We start from the raw sequence: 17,745 nt of genomic DNA on the forward strand, positions 1-17,745 counted from the left end.
TACTGTACAGAACACGCCAGCTCTTCCGGGTCTGAAAGCACAGCAAGTTATGGGAATAGAACGGCAGTAGAAACCAATGGGAATCTATTGTAGGGTTAAAATAGAAGTGATCTATAATAGACAGTCATTTATTATGATTTCGATGCGATTTAAAATGAGATTTCTTATTTTTTAAAAATACTATTTTTGTGTTTAACCCCATTTTGTTGTATCCAGGTGATCATGTTAATTCAGGAGACGCCCAATATTGGCACACAAGCCGAACGAAAGTAAGATTATATTATATTATATGTAAGAAAAAGGCGATTGTGGGCATTTGCACGTGATTTTTTTCTGATTGAGCAATGCACAACTGTATATTGTGTAACTGTAACTGGCTATTATCTATATAGGCTTTTATGTGGTGCCTGTACAGTTTCTGTCACTGTGAGGGCTTGTGCTCTGCAGATATTTCACCGCAGAACACAAGCCCTCACAGTGGCAGAAACACGTTGCACGTCCCTTTGTGTTAGGAGAGGAGCCCCTTTCTCTCCCCTGCCACAAAGGACAGATGAAGCCATAGCTGCTCGGTGTCTAATCAACACCCCAAAAAAAAAAGATTCACAAACTACTCAGCAATTACAGAAAAACATTTCAGAAAGAGGAGAGAAAAATATACATATGTAGGCAATAAATCTGAAAATCTGATCGAGGCTACGAACAGCAAAAGCTTCACACCAATACACACACAGAGACACACACTGAGCATATAGAGGCCGGCCAGCCTGCTTATTGACACCATGGTTGATTGAAAGGAGCACCAAGCAAATCCGATCCTTCTCTCTGTGAAATGCACCGAGGAAAAAGAGAGGAGAGGAGAGGAGAGGAGAGGAGAGGAGAGGCGAGGAGAGGAGAGGATGCTGGAGGCTTGGTATCTCTCATGATGCGCATTGACTCTTTGAAGGAGAATGTAAACTGATCACACCCAAATCTATCTTTGGGGGAGAAATTCAATTAAGGTAATAAATTAAAGATAATTGGCGCAAACCTCGTTGTATAAACTTACGAACGCGACTACAGCCAAATGCGTCTTTTTTTTAAAAATCAATGAATTATTCAGCAGCCTTCTTCCACACAGGGACGAGCCGAGCTTTTCATTTATGGAATCCCACCCAGTGTCTAAATAGAATTACAGAATAACGACAGCGTCAAATTTTAATGATTTATTAATCTGCTTTTGAGGTAAATAAAGTGTTTTTTAAATTATGTTCTATTTTATTTTTGATCAGGGGAATTATTTGATTTCAATGTAAAGATGAAGTTAATATGGGATGCGATAAATGAGCGCGCTGATGAGAAACGATGATTAAAGCGGCATTCATGCGCGCTCGCGATTAAAGCACATTATAGGTGTAATAAAAAGATTAATTACGAGGAAAATAACCAGAATCAATTCGGTCCTGTTCACTGTGGGTACAATTAAATAAAGGCGGGAAATAACGTTTAATTTTAGGCGGCGGATGTGAAAAGCAGTTTTGTTTTTAAAGAGGGGGAATGCATTTTTTTTGAGGGGGGGGGGGGGTGGAATCGAGTCTTAATTAATTTTAAATAGAGACTGTAAACGGGTTTAGAGTTTAGTACAGGCCCCACAGTGTCACATTAGAGGTATGAGGCTGTGTAGTGTTTTGCACTTCCTCTAACAGGGATTTAACGAGAGCGCATGCGGCCTGGAGCCCGAGTCCAAAGTCACTCGCCTCTCTTCTTCTTCCTCCTGCTCTTCTTCTTTTTTTTTTCCTGCCGTGAAATCGCGTGATTAATGTAGAATTTGACGCGAGCTCCCGCGTGACAGCTGACAACAGCTAAGCACCCCCCACCCCCCTTCACTCTATTGGTACACTGGTCGTAATAAAAAGCAAGAGTCTGTGCACACCAGCCTTTTATTATTATTATTATTATTATTATTATTATTATTATTATTATTATTATTATTATTATTATTATTATTATTAGTCTCACAGCCATCTGATATTTATTGACACACAGCAGTTTGGATGAGGTGTCATCATCTCACCATTACATCCGGATTAAATCACCCCTCTTTTCCTAGTTTCTTAATTTTGCAGATTGAGGTTGCAGCAGCAGTAGCGAACCCCCCCCCCCCCCCCCCCCCCCCCTCCCGTGTACCGTGGCGCTTTTTCAGCCCCTGTTAGTGCATAAATGGAGTAAATCATTTACGGTCACCCGCTTTTATAGACTCCCGGTGTAGCCTAAATTTTATTAGCCCCTTCCCACTCCAAATGTGAAATAAACGGTGCAGTATATATCTCCTCCTTTTTTCCCACCCCCCTTCTCCCTCTTTCTCTCTCTCGCTCTCTTTCTTTCTCTGCCTACATGATTCTTCGCTGTAAATGTCGAATAAGATGACCTTAATTTGAGACAAAACAGCGCCAAAAATGTATGGGCCACGTATTATCTATTTACTTATTTATTTCCTCAATGTGTTTTATTATTCTCGTCCTGTTCACCCTCCAAACGTTAAGCCAGTGTGTGTGTGTGTGTGTGTGTGTGTGTGTGTGTGTGTGTGTGTGTGTGTGTGTGTGTGTGTGTGTGTGTGTGTGTTTTACGGCGGCTTCTCCCTGCGATTTTATTTTAAAATATTAGGCCGAGGTGGGGAGAATTATAAACGACTCTGCTCTTATCTGCTCCCTTCACGTATCCAGGATCACAGAAGCTGATTAAGAAAGAAGTCACAGCCAACGCTGGATTCATAATGATTTGGAATAATGAATCCTTATCTCCCCTCTGCAGATTATCAGCCTTTCAGCTCGCCATGTTTTGTTACATGGGATAATTTATTGCATCTAATACATCACAATGAATCTGATGGGGGAAAGTGATGGCCATGTTAGGAGAGAGGCTGTCTTTTTTTTATCCCGGGGCAATGAAATGCCTTTACGATTTTTAATTGGTAAAATATAAGGGGGGTGGGGATCTGATAAAAAAAAAAGAGAGAGAGAAAGAAAGAAAAAATAGAAGCACAGAGGTATAATCTTGCCTGCTAGTGTTCCAGCAGCACTCTGCACTATAATTAGTGTGTCAATTTCAACCTGAAATTAACAACATCGACCTGCCATCTCTGCTTACGCCGGTGGAGTCAGCTAGATCCTAATTTCGCATGATTTATTTTTCACCAAGAAGAGATAATTAATCATAAACACGGGAGAAGGAAAAAACACACAGTGCAGCAAAGTAGAGATAACAAAATATTTGCATCTAAAAAGATTCGATGGAGCTCATTGGCTTTCACCTCCTCCACCCTCCACCGCCATCCCGAGCCCACCTGATCCAGCTGCAGTTACCTCCAGCACTTTTATTTTTATTTTTATTTTTTAATTTCCCATGATTAATCTTTGGGTGGCGATGTATCATTAATCACTACACGAGATGGGGGGGGGGGGTTACACAGTTACACACAGTGTGTGTAACTGGTAGACTGAATGGTGGTGTCACTGTTGTTGGGAAACGATTATTCTTTTATTCAAAGGGATGGCGGGTGTACCCTGGTGTAACACCGAACGAAGATGCACCTCCTTATAAGGTTAATACTAATAGTAATAATAATAATTTATTATTATTGGATAATCACCCTTTGTTTGGAAGTCGTCACTGGCGCAGCGCCAGCGCAGCTCTGGATTTTTTGGATGGCGCTATGTTTAAACTTGGGCATGCTCACTGTGCCAGGATAAATTTGCATTTTATTTGCAGCTGTAATTAGCTGATCAGCATCTCTCTGCCCCCCTCTCTCACTCCCTCTCTGCCCATCTTTCTTCTCATTATGATTTTGTATTTTCGCCGCCTCTTTCACCGCCTCTCCCCAATCCCTCATTTTCCAATGTCCTGGCAGCGCCACCAGATGTTTATCGCTTTTATACCCAGGGACGCTGCCATGTCAAACAGACCGAGGATGGACACTTGCAGGCGGTTGGGTATCCAGGCAAGCCCCCTCCCTTCCTCTCTCCCTCTCTCCCCTACCACCACCTCCTCCTCCTCTTTTCCTGGCTGTGCATAATCCTGTACTGGGTGGCCACTGGTAGTCCAGTGACGGTTTCATATGAAACGGGGTAAGGGGGTGGGAGAAAGCAAGGAGATCATTATTAATGGTTGCTGATTAAAGGGTTCTCCAAATATAAAATAAATAAAAAGAGCTCGATTTAATTCACCTCCCCTGAAATCTTACTCTTTTTGTCCGTGCAGAAAAGGGCCACATCCGCACTGATGGGAGGCTGATGGTGCGCCCCAGATATACTGCAGATAGAGATGTGGAGATGAGCTTAATGAGATGCAAGGCTGTGGGTGGGGTTGGGGGCAAACATCCAGTGCAGGAGTCTTCCCAGGAGACGTCTGCACAATGCGACCTGCCCGTTATCTGCAAGGGAATGCACTCCCTCGCTCTCGCTTTCTCTCTCGCTTTAATGAGCAGTCGTTTATTAAACACTCTCTCACTCTTTTAACCCCATAATTGAAAAAAAGAGGCTTTTCTGGAGCGGCTCGATCCCCCACACTGCAGCAGCTCTGCTCCACTGCAGAGGATGCAGCGGTGGATACAGTGATTATATCCATCTAGCTTACCTGAGCTGCAACAATCACAAGGGGGCTTTGCAGACCCCCACCCCACCCTCCTCCTTCCCCTCCAGTTTGGCCATGATATACAAATATTTATCCGCTGATAAGGAACCACTACGATGGCAGATAACCTCCAGTGCCACTGCGTCAGGACTCTTTGTCTGTACAGTCTCAGCAATTACTAAACATTTCCCTCCCTCCCCCTCTTTTTTTCCTCCTAAAACTTCTCCGTTGCTTTTAATTCGTTAAAGCATTATTAGGAGTCTCTCTAAGCCTCTTTAGTCAATGACTGTTTGTGGAGTCTGGAAAAGAAAGAAAGCTTGGGAGGGGAGATGGGGGGGAGCGGAGTTCTGTGTGTGTGTGAGAGAGGGGGGGGGGGGGGGGTGAATGAAAGACTGGCTTGATTTTCCTCGCAATCCACGGAACAAATAGCTAACATTTAACGTTTACACCCTGCCTGGCGACTCACTGGCGCTGCGGGGCCGAGCCGAGTCGGGCTAAAGTGTCCCGAAAGCCTTTGGAGGGGTGTAAGTCCCGGGCTATCGGGTTCTCCAGATCCCCTTTAAATGACTGTCAAAAGAGGCAAATATCGAATTGCACGGGGTCTCACTCTCCCCGCCCTCTCTCGCTCTCCCAGCCTTCCCTGCCAGCCTGGCACCAATAATGCGTTACTGTAACGTGATTAGCTACTTCTCCAGGAGCAGGCAGGGATTTCCAGGGAATTCATTCTTTATTTGCCGCTGTGTGTAAATGTAGTTTGTGTCACCATGACTGGAATAAAATAACAAATAAATCAGACATTTATTAATCGAGAGATTTAGTAGGAAATACAAACACTTTTGAAGGTGTTTTCTCGAAATGATCTTTATCTGGTCATTTACTGATACATCGAAAAAGTTCAAGGAATTGTTCACTTTTACATGTGTAAAGAAAGTGATAAGGTAGTAAAATAAATACAAAGAGTAAACTTAATTCATCTGGTCAAACTTTAGAAATATTAAAGTACAAATTATTGCATTAATAGGACGTGAGCTGATGTGTTTATTCTAGTGTTATTTCCTGTTTTAGTGGTGACTAAAACTTTATTTTGGGGCAAAGTCGGTAAACATTTTAAGCGTTTTTATGATCAGATTTGACTTGTGATTCTATACGTGCAGTTATATGTCCCTGTGGCCACTGAGGTTAGGAAATCCTTTAAAACAACTGTCCAAATGTGTGCCCAAAGACGTTTCAAGATGGCAGCCACGTGTTGAGACTTCTAAAAAGGACAGTAACGCCATCATGAATAGAGCTCTGAGAAAGAAAGTGTATTATTTTTTACATGCACACCAGTTAGCCTGTTTTTTCTGACAGTTTTATTAAAGCATGGGGATAGAAATCACTTGGACACTTTGCCTCCGTATGCGGGTATACTGGAATAGTTCAGAATCACATCAGAATTATACATGCAATTAATATGAGCACGTTTGTGCAGGACATATAATTTATTTCTTTATTTTGATTGGGAGTTAATAGATGATTTGTCACTCTAGACGCCAAATAAATTAACATGGAAAGAAAAGTAAAACTTTTGTGTTAAGTGGGCAGAAGCCAGGAACAGTAAGGATCTATTATACCTGCTGTACTGTTAAAGGAAGAGCACGCACATTTAATACAAAGCTGCTTTTATAGTAGTGCCACGCATTTTCGCCACGCGCACTCACAATGCAGCACGAAAGGGAATTATAAAGACACCTGGAAAGGTGTCACAATGTGCGTTAATCACAGCAAACATCTCCAGTAGGCCTACCCCATTCTTCGCTGGTTTACAGTGTGCCAACGGTTTATAGAAATCACCCACACAAAATAAGCATCTTTATGGCTTCAAAGACTAAATAAATAATTAAAATAATACAATGTGTGTGAAGCTATTATACACTCAGATTTATCTGAGCCTGCAAAGATAAACCCCAGCTGAAGCCTATAAAATCTTTAGGGCTATACTTTTCCCCCCTTTTCTGATTACCTTCAGCCACACTCCAAAGTTCCCCAAATTGGACACACAGTGGTGTTTGAAAACAACACACCCTCTTTAACAGTGTATAGCCTTATCTACAAAAGGCCTATGCATCGTCATTAATCTTCGCCAGGCTAATTAAATTAATCCATCGCCTCTTGGCACTGGAATATAACGACCACCACTAAATCCGCTGCTGGATAACGAATTTGGTTTTTTTTTTTAATAGAAAAGAGTTTCTTGCTTTTAATAGCTTACAACAAAAAAGAACACAGCACAGGCCGAATTCATTATCAGTTCATTTTATTTATGAACTTGTGGTTATCGATAAATAATAATATATGTATACATGTTTTGTTTTGTTTTTTAAATGCACCTTTTTTATGTTTGAGCGTAGATGTTTGAGTGAACACGGGAAGGCTGCTGGAGGGCTGTGATTGACAGTCCGTCCGCGGGATCATGTTTAATCCCTGCCTCTCTCGAGCCTGTTCAGAACTCATTTCTCCACCGCGAGATGGGGGACTCAGATGGTTGCCGGGGCAACGCCGATAGTCCTAAGCCATTTCCATTTCCTGCGAACGAGAGAGAAGGTTGGGTGGTGTGGGGCGCGTTTGCCTCAGAGGTCGTCACAAAGTCATTCACAAACAGCGGAGAGGACCGTTAACCGGAAGCGGACAGGCTACTCATTGCCTGCTCCGCAGGACTGTTTTGCTCATTATGCAGGGACATTTGTTACTTTAGAGGAAATAACAAAGACATGGGTAAAAGCCTCCGGGGACGAGGTCTTGCAACTTGAAACGCACTGGGGCACTTATTTGGGGACTTATTTTTGAAGCACTGAATAAACTGACTTTCAGTGACTTTCAATTTCAGTGGTTAGAGTGAAATAAAAAGTGCAGGTGTAGACCTACCAGTCAGCTTTAAAGAAAAGGAAAAGAAAAACTTGAGAACTTTGCTAACTTTACCAATAAGATTAAAAATTTAAAAAGCTGGAAGTGATCCTTTTACTGTCTTATACCCCATAAATTTCTACATCTACATCAACAGTTTTATTTTTTACATATTATACATAGATTGAGGAAAATGCCCAAATGATTTTATGAGGCGGTTTTGGGGGGAAAGTATAAGTTGGCCAAAAAATAATATAGCTGAGGTAACAACTGAAGCTAGCATTTTACCATTATATTTATCATGGTGAAATTTTACACCCCAATTTTTGTCATTCAAAAGTGTTTGTTATTTTAAAAAAATCAAAGGGAATGTGTCTCACTATCAAAAAAATTGTGTATCAGCACATCTCTCTCTCTTTGAGGAAAAAAAATTAGAAGGGGGAAACCCAAAAAGTAACACACACACACACACACACACACACACACACACACACACACACACACACACACACACACACACACACACGCTTCCTATTCCACTTTTCCCTGAACCTTTTCCTTCTTCCATTCAGCCTCCTCAGAGAAACGGGCGCTCAGCATCATCAGCATCCAGTGACGACGTCCATGAGGAGATGAAGGTGAGCCAGCCTTTCTGATCAAAGCACCCGTCTATAAAGCTCAAGGCTGGCCTTCCTCGGTGGGTATGTCGCTTTTATTCTGCACACATACACATCGCAGACACACACGTACGCTCTTTCCTAACCCACCCCGACAGTGAAAAATGCCTTTCCTTTCAATCAGGTTGCAAAAAAAAAAAAAAAGGAGAAAAAAGCCAACCTGCCATCTTACTTTGTGGCATTTTAAATCAAATGTCTGCTTCACCTGGATCTGGAATAGTGCACACTTCTCCCCGGGGGTGCTGCTTGCGTACAGCCAGGTTGACAGTGTCAGCGTGCCGACAGGGTGTTAATGCACTGCTTGTTAGTTTTAATTAAGTAGCCTTTAGCCTAGTGATCAGTGAGATCAAGGCAGTTATTTAAATAAGCACACCAGGTCTCCAGTAAACTGCAGGCAAGAGTTGTTGGCTCCAGCTCTGCTCCTTTTCTCCATCACCTGGCCTCATTAATTCAACACATCTTTGCCTTTCGGTTGACATGACACCACATCTGTCAGAACATAGCCCACTCTCTCAGTCAGTCCTGGCATCAGTGGTCTCAATTTTATTTTCACAACCGACCAACTTTCTTTCTAAGCGGAGAGCCACAGGCATCTGTAGAGTGTGTTCGGTCTGTGTCTACATGATAAAGAGGAAAGTTAGGTGAAGGACAACAATCTGGTAGAGGAGACTGATCAGGAGGAATAATGATAAAAAGGCTAATAAGGTATCTCTCTCCAGCACATTGTTAAAGAGTTTGCATGTCGCCTATGAGGCTGCTTATATTAAGCCACATCCAGCAGGTCTATTTTTTCAATATACTGAATATGCAAACACGTTTGAGTAGTGTAATTGGAGATGATGCTTTAGGCCTGTCTTAAAAAAAAAAAAAAAAAAAACCTTTCCGAATATTCAAACTGCCCTCTTTTCACATCACATCCCTAACAGCTTTTGAAAAGCTGATGTTCAAAAAAGAATTGATAAAGGAGAGCGAAGATCCACAGGCAGAGGAGATAGAAGAGCTGCTTTCAGGCTAAACACTTTCTGACGCAGTCAACACATCTGATGAAAGGTCAGAATATTGTTTCAGGGATAAGAAGAATAAAAGTGAGAATACAGATTCTGTAAGGAAAACGTGTCTTTTAAGGAGTTGAAACTTTGAAGGGGATCAGCTCTCTTTGACCTTTTGAAACTTAGCAAGAATACACACACACTTATTATATGTCTTAAATATGTAAATACAGAAACCAGAAACAGAGCAGCCATGATGTGAATAAATGGACAGAATCTGTGGTACCTGTGGAAGCCTCGTTCCTGTTTTGAATCTGAGTCAGATTGACCAGTGAGGGCTGAGTGCAAAAGATTTGGCACTGATGCACTGGTAAAAAATGTAGGCTTGAAACTATCTTCTGTTGTCTAGCAAGAAGTTTGCTTGTTATTAGAATTTTTAAGGCAGTGTACAGAACAGGAAGTCTTGTTCCTGATGTATTATATGTAATACTGGCCATGGCCTCAGAGGCTGTGTCGGAAATCACTCAGGTACCTGTTAAGGAAGGACACTCACTCTGTAGACACAAAAGACTCTAAACTAGACTCTAAAACCCACAAACATGTTTTTTTTTAATATCAACTAGGAAGATTAAAATGTGTGCATTTCTTTTTTCATCCTTTTCCTTATTCATCCTAATTAATTTAACTTAATTTTAAATGCTGTAGCAAAAAAAAGTCAAACTTTAGGATAAATAAATACTTCTCATCTTAACTATTTTTTTTTCTTTGGCAATGCATGACGATACACAATTCCCGCCTAGTAACTGCCTACTCTACTGAAGTACTATGGGATACTCTGGTTCCACTAAAAAGGGGTACAAAGAGGCAATTTTACCATGTAGTTCACTGTAGTGAATGACTTTAGACTCAGATAATGGCTGATGGGGTCCCAGATTCATCTTTAGGCTTAGCAAATTACCAAGGTATGGCGATAGAGACCACGAATAAGAGTTTTGTGCTTTAAATCTCTTTTTTAACTGAAAGACTGGGAAATAAGAGAACACTCCTTCATGATTCTGCAAAACAGTGTATTCAATCCATCACTGACAGTTTCGTTATATTGTTTAAGTCAGTGCTGCTACTGTTAGAAAAATAATAAGATTACTGAAAAAAAAAAACCAGCACTCCATCTTAATCATCCAATGTGGATGTAATTCAAAAGGAAATTAGACCAAAACAATACACAGGAACAGTACTTATTTTTAATACTGTTTTTTATTTAAAATACATAACTAGGTATTAAATGGCTTTCAAAGTACAATTTCCCAATGTTTCTTATGGCGCATTTTCCATCACAAACCCATCAGAAGATTATTCATAATCAAAGATAGTGTTAAAACAATGATACTTGAAAACACGAAGCCAAGTAAAACACATTAAGACATTATACATAGCGGTCAGGAGCCACTGTGATTATAGAAAATTAATAATAGGATATAATAGGATCTCGTGGAAGAGATCCAACACAAAATCACGAAGACGAACTGCTTCTTCTAACACGTATATCCCGGTAGATGTACTCAGGCCATTGCTCATTAGACACTATAATCTTATCTGCTTCTTTCAAAACCAGCGCTAACTGTTATCCATGAAAACAGATGATGTTTTTGTTGGGTCGCTCTGATCTTAAAGGGTTTCCTCCAATGAAAACAACAGGTGGGAGATGAAAAGTGTGAGGTGCCACGGCAGAGAAAGTGGTGTTGTTTCTGTGGCTGAAGTGTACATTAAGAGCTCGATTGAAGTGTTACCTTTTAACCTCATCAGCGAGACTCTGTGGCGTTCGTGTGGTAAAACCTGGTAGATTGTCTGTCTGTCTCTTTCTCTCTAACAAGGGATGCCTTTTCAAAACTGTTTGATGATCTGAAAAGAAAAAAGGAAGCACATTTAAGAACTCGAGCGTAAACTGTGTGTGAACCAAGCAGTCGTGTGTATCAAACTTATACATCAGCTCACAAATGTATATGTTTAACAGATCTGGCTTATGCCCACACAACAAATGTGAGCATAAGATGAGAGGAAAATACTGCTCCAATCAGTCCTTAAGTCATGTGGAAAACATTCCTTATCGATTGTCCGACATCCATCGCCAAACTGCTACCGTCTGTCTTTTCCGAGGAAGAAAAAGGAGCAGATCCCAAAAATAAAAGGCTGCAATTTTCCTTTGATTGCCCTTATCATAGAGCAGAAATCTCAAACTGTTTGGCCTGTTATTAAGTCTGATCAGAGTGCAGGGATATTACAGGCAAATGTATGAAAAGGTTATGAGAGCTATCAAAAGAAGAAGTGACGTCATGCATTTAATGAATAAAAGATTGGGAACAGATATATCCAAAAAGCCCCAGCAACAATAAGGGAACAACCACTGCCTTTTCTGTTTTCAGGGATGTCAACACATCTACTTCTAAGTCGAGGCAGAGGGATGGGAAAAGGAGACCGGAATGACTAGAAGCCCCCGCAGGCATCTGCCACTCATCTGCCACTCAACCGATGCAGATCCAGTGTGATTTTTAACTCCTTAATACTTGATTGTATTATCTCGGGCGTGATAAAATAAGTCAGTGTTTCAGCCGAGAGCAACAAAGTGTCAGTCAGAAACTGCAGTGAAGATATGCTAAAAGGTTTTCTGTGCTTCTGGCGCAGACAAGCAGATACAGAGCAGATTATGCTTTATTAGCTGTTCATGGAGACTTAATTGTGAGATCAAAGTTAACAGTGTTCCATCGGTGCGAGGCAGAGCAGATTTCATTAGGCTGAGTAATATCAGCGCAATAATAGTGTCATCTGCGCACAGCAAGTTCAGAGGATCTTAATAATATTTCTGGACAAACTGGAAGAGGAAATTCATCCGCACGAATGGCAAAATGTCTCCAAGCTTCTAGGAAAACAGTAATAAACAAGAGATACAGCGGAATTTGGCTTGATGGTTGCACTCTGCAGCTGCCCTGGTCAATCAGAAATATCACACACAAGACTAAAACAAATCCACTCATGCAGAATCCAGTAACAAAGTAATATAATGGCCATACATGGGAAAAAAGATGCAAACGATCCACGGTTCACAGACCAGGAGGAGGAGTAGCCCGAAAAATCTGAGGAGATGATCTCAAATCATTATGAAGTGTGTTAAAATCTACTTAAAAGATCAAAGTGAGCCTAATTTATGGTTAAAAACTTAGGTTGAAGAGACACACACACAGTTACAGTGTTTATGGTGAGTGCTGCAAGTTAGGTCCTAAGTGTAGAGCATATACCCAGCCCCTTAATGTAGTAGAATATGATATAGTAAGGGCAGTATTAGGGATGGTGTGCTTCACCTTGTAATTAGTAGTGGAGGGATAATAGCTGTTTCCTGTGCATTGCATCTCTAAGATAAAGAAACTATTATTCAGATGTTGTGATTGTTTGCTGCTACTTCCAGAATTTAATCTAAGTGCTGTCATAAAGTTCCCACCATAAAAAGGAAAAGAAAGAAAAAACACCTGATTTTAGTTTGGTTAATCTACCCTATCTTTATCTTCGCGCTCTTAGGCAGCTCAAGTGGTGATGCTATTTTTAGATCTTTCCTGGAAGACCCATTTCAACCACTCGCCCTGATGCATTTGCAATGTGTGCTGCATCCTTCAGTGGGCAAAATTGTGGCTCTTAGGAGAGGACAAGTTGCTTTTAGGATGTTACAGTAGAACTTGGCATTGATAGGCTGACCCTGGGGCATGAATTTATGGTTCAGGATTCTGTGAATGCCAAAAAAACTAGTGAGCATGCTTCTTGTCATTCTCCTGACCAAATGCACCGCCGTTAGGTTTGGACACATTGGTCGCTTCCACTGAAACCTGCCGTTTTGTGATATTGAAGTTATTTGCTGTCTGCAAACACGGTATATCAACTTCATGGTGAATGAGGCTTCAACCAAGTGCTCTAACTATATGGAAGAACTGCAGAGGTGCACGAGGGGGTGATGTTGAAGGGATATCAGCCAAATTTAAATCGGGTAATATTATTTGATTTCATTACTGAGGAGTCAAACAAGTTTGTGATCTGACTACTGAGGTGTAAGAATTCCTAAAAGCCCTTTCCCTCATTAAAAATAACTTGACTCTATTATTTGTGAGGCTGAGGGGGTTACAGCATCAGTGTTATGTTGCTAATTAAAGGCCCAGGACTTCTCCACTGAGAGATCTTGAAAACACATCTTGGAAACTTCCTGCGTAACAGATGTTTGCAGTCAAGTCAAATGAAAACCACACAGTACTCCTGAAAAAGATCAAGAATAGCTGATTGTTACAGGCCCATTATTAAACATCAGCATTAACCGTTATCCAAAAGTTAAATCATTCTTATATACAGACTATAGCAGTCAAAACATGGACCGAATATGTGGCAGACTGCCACTGTTGCTTTAGCACTGACCCTACATGACCCCTCCTCTCACTGACTGGTCTCAGATGGCTGACTCTTTTTTCTTTTCTTTTCTTTTTTGTCCTTTTTCACAAACACATCTATCAATTTACACACATACATAAGTAGAACTCTCACTTAAACTCAGCTTAATGCGTTTGGCAGCTCTTTGACCCACTCAGGCACATAAGCACCCATCTTCAGAGAAGAAGTGTGGAGTCTGCCTAGCACGGTGCTGAGCCGCTGACCTCATGAAGCTGTAGGTTAGATGGTGGGGTTAACACCGGGTCTCCCTCAGCTGCTCCCTGTTAATATTGCATCAGTGGAGTGCTGTTTTAAAGTGTCAGGAAGCCTGATACCCACTTACCTCACCTTTACAGAGGCAGGAATCTACACAGGTGACAAATTAAAAGAGAAATCTGAACCACTTCATCTTGTAGAGCGAGTATGCCCCCGTTCAATGGGCAGAAGGGTCACTGAATGATTATCAAAATACTCTGACTCATGTTATACGGTGTTCACAGTCACTACAACTCAATTAAAATGAACACCTGTTGGAGAAAGGATATATTTTCTTTTCCAAAGCCTATCCAAGTTGTTTTTGGTGTCTAAATCCAAAGTAGTTTTGAGGTCTAATTTTTAGCCAGTAAGAGAAAGTGGAAAGAAAAGGCAGTGCAGATGAAACTAAAATGCTGAACACAAAGGTCCAAACCTTGTGTCACTTGCTTTACTGCCAGCCCTTCACCCTCCAAGTCTGGACTTGGTCTCTTTGTGAAAGAGGCCTGCTATCTGTTAGCATCTAATACTGGTGCAACCAGTGCATCAAGGTATCAACATCACAGGAAACCTTGTGCGTGTCTCTGCAACATCAGTGGTATTTGACAGAACAGCAATATTTGACACTCTGTGCTGAAAATATTTTGACATTCCAGTCTCTGGTTGTGTATGTGACCTTCTTGTATATCATGTGTTGTATTCTTTGATTCCATTTATAGTTGCTTCATTGATTCGCCTCAAAGATAACATTTGTTTAATCTGGAAGCCAGCCATTTTGCTTTGCCAACACACATCGCTGCCAGTCTCTTCCTGTGTGTATGCCCCTTCACAGAGGGCCTTCCACTACCATCATTACAGCAAATGAAGCCATATCTCTTTGAAGAATGTGTCACAGTTTGGTAGAAGCAATGCGTTGAAGCTGTGCTGTCAACATACGGTGGCCCAACACCTTAGTAAGGCCCTGGTCACACAGGCTTAGAGACCGGTCAGTGATTTCATCATAACCTTTAGTTGCTAGAGTAAAATATGTATTCCACAACCAGGTGACTTAGGGTTGCTGTATTGCAAAGATGTTAATATTCCACTAAAAAGCTTCTTCTGAGATTACTTTGGTAATCAACAGGTTTCTGCAGCCACCCATAGTTTGCAGGGAAATACCAGTTTGTCTGTGAAATCTCACCACCTACTCACTAAGCAATAGTGAAACTATGAAAAGCACGACCATTCAGAGTAAATGTTGCGCTCTACCGCTGCAACCAACATGTTTGAAAAGGCAACACTTTTACTTTGAGGTCTCCATTTCCAGCATTCATTGAACTCTCAAGTTTCACTACCAGGAACCAGCGATTAACAAGTGTTTGCAGACATATCAGTATCTTCTATGTAATTATGTTGGACTGCAGCAACTTGTAAGCAACTAAGCATTTCTTCGGAGGACCATCAACTGGACTCCAGGCATGTGTGACGGACGCATAAGACGCCTTAATTTGTCACCCATGTGTGTATCTTTGGTCAGTCTGGGTTCCTGCTGGCTGATACCAGAAGGGAACTCGGTGTTCTGAGTAGTGAGCTGTTAATTTGCATTGTCAACAAATACCCAACAACTTTACACAATTATGTAGCATTTTACTGATCATATAATGCCTTTTTTTTTCTGCAAAACATCAGACCTAAAGGCAAATGGCCTTCTTGGTAACCTGATGATAATACATTTTTAGGATACACTAAGTATTTGAATGAAAAACAAGTCATTACCATTTGAGAAAATGTTTGAAGAAAACAGCAGTGGGCTTGCATGCATCCTTTAAAATATTGCCCTACACCTGCGCAACCATTTATGCACATGCCGCCCCTATTTGACTTCATTTGTTACACATGACGACGCTGCAGCAGGTGTTTCTGTTGTATACGTGCAGCAAGTGTGTGACCGTGAGGCTAAACTCAAACGGCGGCCAGCGGAATCAAAGAGCATAAGAGGGTGTAGACTGAGGGGATAATAGTGTTGTGTCACTCCGTGGTTTGCAGAAAAAAAGATGAAATGAGCTTTTAGTAGTCGAGGAAACTGAGGGAATCAAACACTTCCTGGCTTTAAAGTGGAAACAGCGGAGACTTCCTCCCTCATATGCAGGTAGAGGAGGCACCATCAGGGAGGAACAAAGACGCAGAGTCTAAACACGAGGCTTTACACCATCACCACCTCTGACTTGGAGGAGACAGAGGAAGCTTGTGTCTGCATGTGTGCAAGGGGGTGTGTGCGCTAGCTTGTTGGCCTCTCTTGGGGTGGTAACACACACCATGGTGATGCGGGAGGGGGTGGCCGGCTCAGCGGTGATTTCTGTGAAGCTCATTCCACAACCGGTCACAGGGTTAAGTGCCATAGTCATACACCCAAATGCAGACACACACACACGAACACTGGAGCCATTGAGTCGAATGTACAGAGTAGACGCCACTGGAGGGGGTTCCTCTCTCTCTCACTCTCCTTCTGTCTCACACACGCGCACAAACACGCAGACACTCTTACACACACGCATGATAAAACGGGAGCTGAAAGGAGAGAGTGACCACACAGGCTGCAGGAGATTTATGACCGACATCCTTTGATTTCTGCGTAATTTGGAGCTATTGTACACACTGCACTGGAGTAATTAGAACAATGGTGAATTCTCCAGTGAGAAGCAGGTTACCTCCCCTAAATGATAAAACAAACATTGTTTTTATTTACGTTTAGCTGTATCTATCCATGCAGAAATCTCAGATGTGTCAAGATCTTTATCATATTACACAGTGTGTATGGTAAATATCTACTCATGCAGGCAGATGCTACTATCCAAGGAAAAACCAGTAAACAGGTTTCTACTGACTCACGTTGATGTACGTTGTTCATGTACGTGCACAACGGCAACACCTGCCACTGTCTCTGAAGGTAGTTGATGAAATGTTATAGTATTGACGTAGCATCAGTGTTTTCCTTTTACACTTTCTTTCCTAGCAATTTCCTGTTCACGCAGTTGTTTTTCCATTTGCTGATTTCTTTTGTTTTCAGTCAGCGTTTGGTTAGGTTTAGGCTGAGTGAAATCAAATCAAGCGTCAGAGTGGCAGCTGGTTCAATTATTGATTAAAAGGAAAGGAAAAGTCCTTCATTGTTCCCCTTCTCATGTCCTTTAGCAAACCATACACTGGACTATCTTTAATAAAGGAAGGAAAAAATCCTTTAAAGTGACACGCAAAGAAACAGAGCATATAAATTACTGCTACAAATAATGTGTTGTTTTTATTTTAACAGGTTTATTACATTCTTGTCCTGCATGAAACATTTTTGGATTGTGGGTTTAGAAAAGTGCTCTATAAATAAAGATCTTAAAAGGATCAAAGTTAACAGTGTAGCGTAGAAGAAAGCAGCACAGACATAGCTGAAAAAGTTTTGAATGAATTCTGATAAAATTTTGTCGAGTGTAGAGTGGGCTTAACAGTGTTAACAATCCATTAAAATCTGAAATGTCTTCAATGTCAGCGTAATGATTTATTGGTTGAAAATAGACAAAATGCTTTAGAACTTTAGAAAATATGATTCTTACTGTGATGTGTGTTATCAACATATAGAAAGTACAGTGTAACGATTGGTGATGATGTATGGGGGTTCTAAATATCACATTATTTTACAATTTGAAAACATGGACAATGTCCCTGAACAGGTTTTGTTATTATTTTGGAAAACAAAATGAAATTGTCATCAAAAACCTTTTTTCACTTGATATTTATAACTAAATATTTAAATAAATGCTACAAATTTATTATATCCACATAAATAAAATACAATTAAAAAAATAACAGAGTGGGCTGCCTTGGCAGAGGTTTGTGTTCTTGGAGTGCTTCTTGTT

At 41.1% G+C, this 17,745-nt stretch overlaps 1 long non-coding RNA gene across 3 annotated transcripts in view; it reads left to right on the top strand.

The window, feature by feature from the left end:
* LOC147310094 (uncharacterized) overlaps positions 1 to 17,745 on the top strand; it is a 45,126-nt gene that overhangs the window by 1,366 nt on the left and 26,015 nt on the right. For 2 of the 3 annotated variants that reach the window (XR_015125628.1, XR_015125629.1), the window contains exon 2: positions 8,061 to 8,189. This is a non-coding gene — a long non-coding RNA (uncharacterized LOC147310094). The remainder of the gene's footprint in view (positions 1 to 8,060; positions 8,190 to 17,745) is intronic. The other variant, XR_015125630.1, reaches the window with a different exon arrangement.

This window comes from Aulonocara sp. 'chitande type north' Nkhata Bay, linkage group LG17 (genome assembly GCF_057382095.1).
Source record: "Aulonocara sp. 'chitande type north' Nkhata Bay isolate Kocher_YH1m ecotype deep benthic linkage group LG17, A_spYH_male_GT1.1, whole genome shotgun sequence".
NCBI lineage: Eukaryota > Metazoa > Chordata > Actinopteri > Cichliformes > Cichlidae > Aulonocara > Aulonocara sp. 'chitande type north' Nkhata Bay.